This window comes from Papio anubis, chromosome X (assembly GCF_008728515.1).
Source record: "Papio anubis isolate 15944 chromosome X, Panubis1.0, whole genome shotgun sequence".
NCBI classification, from domain to species: domain Eukaryota; kingdom Metazoa; phylum Chordata; class Mammalia; order Primates; family Cercopithecidae; genus Papio; species Papio anubis.
Window position 1 is genome coordinate 124382668 of NC_044996.1, and position 6840 is coordinate 124389507.

General features: G+C 37.2%; 1 pseudogene across 1 annotated transcript; it reads right to left on the bottom strand.

The window, feature by feature from the left end:
• Positions 1-1735: 1735 nt before the first annotated feature.
• Positions 1736-2214, bottom strand: LOC101024924 (annotated as a pseudogene). The gene has a single exon (XR_641844.4). The product of XR_641844.4 is annotated as a cytochrome b-c1 complex subunit 8 pseudogene (transcript).
• Positions 2215-6840: the final 4626 nt, after the last annotated feature.

Consider the following 6840-nt stretch of genomic DNA (forward strand, 5'->3'; position numbering starts at 1 on the left):
TTTCCCTTTCTCACTTCCCCTCTTCCACAACAATGTTTCCTGGTATCACCTTTATTTTTTTAATTTTTTTTTTTGTTGGCAGTACATAGTAGGCATATATATTTATGAGGTACATGAGATATTTTGATATAGGCGTGCTATGTGTAACAATCACATCAGAGTAAATGGGATATTCATCATCTCAAGCATTTATCCTTTGTGTTGCAAACAATCCAATTATACTCTTTTAGCTGTTTAAAATGTACAATTAAATTAAATTAAAACACACAATTAAAAATTTTTACCATAGTCACCGTGTTGTGCTAGCAAATACTAGTTCATATTCATTCTTTCTAACTACTTTATTGTACCCATTAACTATCCCCACTCACCCCACCCCCACCCCCACTGCTTTTCCCAGCCTCTGATAAGCATCCTTCTATTCTCTATCTCATACTGCATTTTCTTTATTCGTTTGTCTGCTGATGGACAAAGGATGCTTCCAAATGTTGGCTGTTGCGAATAGTGATACAATAAACGTAGGAGTGCAGATACCCCTTCAATATCTTGATTTCTTTTCTTTGAGGCACATACCCAGCAGTGGGATTGCTAGATTGTAGGATAACTCTACTTTTAGTTTTTTCAGGAACCTCCAAAGTGCTCTCTATAGTGGTTGTACTAATTTACATCCCCACTAATAGTATACAAGTGTTCCCTTTTCTCCACATCCTCACCAGCATTTGTTATTGCCTGTCTTTTGGATAAAAGTCATTTTTATTGGGGTGAGATGCTATCTCATTGTAGTTTTGATTTGCATTTCTTTGATGATCAATGATATTGAGCACCTTTTCATATTCCTGTTTGTTATTTGTATGTCTTCTTTTGAAAAATGTCTATTCAGATATTTTGCCCATCTTTAACCAGAACTTTTTCCCTATACAGTTGTTTGAGCTCTCTGTATATTCTGGTTATTAATCCCTTGTCAGATAGGTAGTCTGAAAATATTTTCTCCCATTCTATCAGTTGCCACTTCACTTTATTGTTTTGTTGTTCTTGTAGTTCTTGTTTCTGTGCAGAAGCCTTTTAATTTGATGTGATACCATTTGTTCATTTTTGCTTTGGCTGCCTCTGCTTGTGGGGTACTACACAAGAAATTTTTGCCCAGACGAATGTCCTAGAGAGTTTCTCTAATATTTTCTTGTAGTAGTTTCGTAGTTTGAGGTCTTACATTTAAGCCTTTAATCCATTTTGATTTGTTTTTTTAGTATGGTGACAGATAGGAGGCTAGTTTCATTCTTCTACATAGGTATATCCAGTTCTCCCAGAACCATTTATTGAAAAGACTATCTTTTCCCCATTGTATGTTCTTAGCACCTTTGTAAAAAAAAATGAGTTCATTGTAGCTGTATGGATTTGTTTCTGGGTTTCTTATTCTGTTCCATTGGTCTATGTGTCTGTTTTTATGCAAGTGCCATGCTGTTTTGGTTGCTATAGCTCTGTAGTATAATTTGAAGTCAGGTAATGTGATTCTTCCAGTTTTGCTCTTTTTGCTTAGGATAGCTTTAGCTATTCTGGGTCTTTTATGGTGCCATATAAATTTCAGAATTATTTTTTCCATTTCTCTGAAGAAAGACATGTGGGTAATTTGATAGGGATTGTGTTGAATCTGCAAAATGCCTTGGGTATTATAGACATTTTAACAATATTGATTCTTCCAATCCATGAACATGGAATAGCTTTCCTTTTTTATATTTTCTTTTTTTTTTTTTTTTTTCAGACCATAGGAAGTTTATTGTGTCTTTGAGACACTACAATGCAGACTCCTCTTCCAGAAAAAGGTCTTTCAGAGACAGGGAACCGTCATCCGGATGCATTGCTCATTTGTCATTTTCATAGGCAGCTGGATTCTTCCTCTTGGATTTCTCGACCTCTTCAGTCCCCCATTTGTAGAGAAGATAAAACACTACAAACTGCGGCACCATGCGAAAGAAAGACTCCCGAACGCGGCGCAGCATGTTGGGGACTCCTTTACTGAAAACATGCGGCAAGGCGCGCTGTTCGAAAGGTGACAAGCTGTAGGTGATCACATGCCGAATCCGCGTCAGATTCCCAAACTTGCGGTCCATCGTGGCAACGGCCCCCAGCCCAGCGGGGGGCCCGTAGCCTCTCAGGGTCCACCAACACTGCACAACCAGCCTCCCACTCACGCACAGGTGTTAGCTCGCCCTCCGCAGTCACCGAGCCCTATATTTTCTCTTCAATTTCATTCCTCAATGATTGAAAGTTTTCATTGTAGAGATCTTTCACTTATTTGGTAAATTCCTAAGTATTTTATTGTATTTGTCTCTATGCTAAATGGGATTATTTTCTTGACTTATTTTTCAGATTGTTTGCTGTTGGTATACAGAAATGCTATTGATTATTGTATGTTGATTTCATGTCCTGCAACTTTACTTAATTTGTTTACCAGTTCTAATTGTTTTTTAATGGAGCCTTTAGGTTTTTCCAAATATAAGATTATATCATCTGCAAACAAGGATAATTTGACTTCTTCCTTTCCAACTGAGATGCCCTTTATTTCTTCCTCTTGTCTGATTGCTCTAGATAAGTCTTTCAGTACCATGTTTAATCACAATGGTGAACATGGGCATCCATGTCGTGTTTCAGATCTTAGAGGAAAGGCTTTCAGTTTTTCCCTATTCAGTCTGATACTAGCTGTGGGTCTGTCATATATGGCTTTTGTTATGTTGAGGTAGGTTCTTTCTATACCCAGTTTTTTGAGGGTTTTTATCTTGAAGGGATGTTGAATTTACAAAATGCTTTTACAACATCAATTGAAATCATCATATGGTTTTTATTCTTCATTCTGTTGATGTGATATTTTATATTGATTGATTTGAATATGTTGAACAATCCTTGCATCACTAAGATAAATTCCCTTGGTCATGATGAATGATCTTTTTATTTTTTAAATTTAACTTTTGGCCGGGCGCGGTGGCTCAAGCCTGTAATCCCAGCACTTTGGGAGGCCGAGACGGGCGGATCACGAGGTCAGGAGATCGAGACCATCCTGGCTAACACGGTGAAACCCCGTCTCTACTAAAAATACAAAAAAACTAGCCGGGCAAGGTGGCGGGCGCCTGTAGTCCCAGCTGCTCGGGAGGCTGAGGCAGGAGAACTGCGCGAACCTGGGAGGCAGAGCTTGCAGTGAGCGGAGATCTGGCCACTGCACTCCAGCCTGGGCGACAGAGCGAGACTCCGTCTCAAAAAAAAAAAAAAAAAATTTAACTTTTAAGTTCAGGGGTACATGTGTAGGTTTGTTATATAGGTAAACTTGTGCCATGGGGGTTTGTCACACAGATTGTTTAATCACCCAGATGTTAAGCCTAATACCCAGTAGTTATTTTTAATAATCTCCTCTCTCCTCCCACCCTCCAACCTCTGAGTGAATCCAGTGTGCCATTCCACTCTATGTGTCCATGTGTTCTCATCATTTAGCTCCCACTTATAAGTGAGAACAAGTAGAATTTTATTTTCTGTTCCTGCATTAGTTTGCTAAGGATAATCGCCTCCAGCTCCATTCATGTTCCTGCAAAGGACATGATCTCATTCTTTTATATGACTGCATAGAATTGCATGGTGTATATGTATCATATTTTCTTTACCCAGTCTTCAGGACCTGAACTCAGCACTGGATCAAGTGGACCTGATATACATCTACAGAACTCTCCACCCTAAAACAACAGAATATACATTCTCCTCATTGCTGTATAGCACATACTCTAAAATTGATCACATAATCAGAAGTAAAAACTCCTCAGCAAGCACCAAAAATCTGAAACCGTAATGAACAATCAAATTAGAAATCAAGACTGAGAAATTCACTTAAAACAGTACAATTACAAGGAATTTGAGTAACCAGCTCCTGTATGACTTTTGGATTAAATAATGAAATTAAGGCAAAAATCAAGGAGTTCTTTGAAACTAATGAGAACAAAGATACAAAATACCAGAATCTCTGGAACACTGCTAAGGCAGTGATAAGAGGGGAATTTATAGCCTCAAATGTTCACATCAAAAAGTCAGAAAGATCTCAAATTAACAACCTAACATCACAACTAAAAGAACTAGAGAACCAAGAGCAAAGAAATCCCAAAACTAGCAGAAGACAAGAAATAACCAAAACCAGAGCTGAAATGAAGGAGATTGCGACATGAAAAAACATTCCAAAGATCAACAAATCCAGGAGCTGGTTTTTTGAAAAAATTAATAAACTAGATAGACCACTAGCTAGACTAATAAAGAAGAAAAGAGAAAAGATTAAAATAAACACAATCAGAAACAACAAGGGGGATATTACTACTAACCCCACAGAAATACAAATAGCCATCAGAGAATATTATGCACACTTCTATGCACATAAACTAGAAAATCTAGAAGAAATGGATGAATTTCTGGACAAATAGAGCCTCCCATGACTGAACCAGGAAGAAATTGAATCCCTAAACAGACCAATAATGAACTCTGAAATTGAGTCAGTTATAAATAGCCTACCAACCAAAACAAAAAGCCTGAGTCCAGATGGATTGATAGCTGAATTCGACCAGATGTTCACAGAGGAGCTGGTACCATTCCTGCTGAAACTATTTCAAAAAATTGAGGAGGAGGGACTCCTTCCTAACTCATCCTGTGAGGCCAGAACTATCCTGATACCAAAACCTGGCAGAGACACAACAAAAAAAGAAAACTTCAGATCAATATCCTTGATAAACATCAGTGCAAAAATCCTCAACAAAATACTTACAAACTGAATCCAGCAGCACATCAAAGAGCTAATCCACCATAACCAAGTAGGCTTTATCCCTGGGATGATGCAAGGTTGGTTCAACATAGTCACATCAATAAATGTGATTCAACACATAAACAGAATTAAATACAAAAACCACATGATTGTCTCAGTACATGCAGAAAAGGCTTTTGATAAAATTCAACAACCCATCATGTTAAAAACTCTTAATAAACTAGGTATAGAAGGAATATAGATCAAAATAGTAAGAATCATCTATGGCAAACCCACAGCCAATATTATACTGAATGGACAAAAGCTAGAAGCATTCCCCTTGAAAACTGGTACAAGACGAGGAACCTCTCTTAGTACTCCTATTCAACATAGTATTGGAAGTCATAGCCAGGGCAATTAGGCAAGAGAAAGAAATAAAGGACACCCAAATTGGAAGACAGGAAGTCAAACTGGACCTGTTTGCAGATGATGATTCTATTTTATTTTTATTTTTACTTTTTTTGAGACTGAGTTTCACTCCTGTCTCCCAGGCTGGAGTGCAGTGATGTGATCTCGGTTCACTGCAACCTCTGCCTCCCTGGCTCAAGTGATTCTCCTGCCTCAGCTTCCCGAGTAGCTGGGATTACAAGTGTGCACCACCATGCCCTAATTTTTGTATTTTTAGTTGAGACGGAGTTTCAGCACATTGGCCAGGCTGGTCTCAAACTCCTAATCTCAAGTGATCTGCCCGTCTCGGACTCCCAAAGTGCTGAGATTACAGGCTTGAGTCACCACGCCCAGCCAATAGTTCTATATCTAGAAAACTCCATAGTCTCAGGTTCAAAGCTCCTTAAGCTGATAAACAGCTTTAGCAAAGTGTCAAAATACAAAATCAATGTGTAAAAGATCTTTTAAATATGTTTTTGAATTTGGTTTGCTAATATTTTTAGAGGATTTTTGCATCAACATTTATCAGTGATATTTGCCTGTAGTTTTGTTTTGTTTTTTCCTGATGTTCCTTTATCTGGTTTTGGTGTCAGGGTAATACTGGCATCATAGAATGAGTTTGGAAGTATTTCCTCCTCCTTAATTTTTTGGAATAGTTTGAGTAGGATTGGCATTAGTTCTTTAAATGTTTGGTAGAATTTTGCAGTGAGGCCAACAGGTTCTGAACTTTTCTTCACTAGGAGACCTTTTATTATGGCTTTGATCTTGTTACTTGTTCTTGCTATGTTCAGGTTTTGGATTTCTTCATGGTTAAATCTTGGTAAGTTGTATGTGTCTAAGAATTTATCCACTTCTAAATTTTCCAATTTATTGGCATATATATTTCAAGTCTTTTTTTTCTTTTTTAATGTAGGTGCTTATAGCTATGGACTACCCACTTCGTACTGCTTTCACTATATCCCATAGGTTTTGGTATGTTGCATTTCCATTATTTTTTTCCAAGAAATTTTCAACTTTCTTCTTAATTTCTTCATTAACCCACTGGTTGTTCAGGAGCATACTGTTTAATTTCCATGTGTTTGTATAGTTTCCAAAATTCCTCTTGCTATTGATTTCTAATTTTATTCCATTGTGGTCAGAGTTGATGCTTCACATTATTTCAAATTTTGAGGATGTTTTAAGCTTTGTTTTGTTACCTAACACATGATCTATCCTTGAGAATAATCCATGTGCTGAGGAAAAGGAAATGTATTCTGTAGCCATTGGATTAAATGTTCTGTAAATATCTATTAGGTCTATTTGGTCTGTATGCAAATTAAGTCCAATATATCTCTGTTGATTTTTTTGTCCAGAAGAGCTGTCCAGTGTTGAAAGTAGAGTGAAGTCTCCAGATATCATTGTATGAGGTCCATTTCTTTTTTTAGCTCTAATAATATTTGCTTTATATATCTGTGTGCTCCAGTGTTGGGTGAACATATATTTACAATTGTTACATCCTTTTGTTGAATTGACCTGTTTATCATTATGTAGTGACTTTCTTTGTCTCATTTTATAGTTTTTTTCTTGAAATCAGTTTTTTTCTGATAGACTTCAAGACAAAAGCTATAAGTATAGCGACTCCTGCTTAGTTTGTT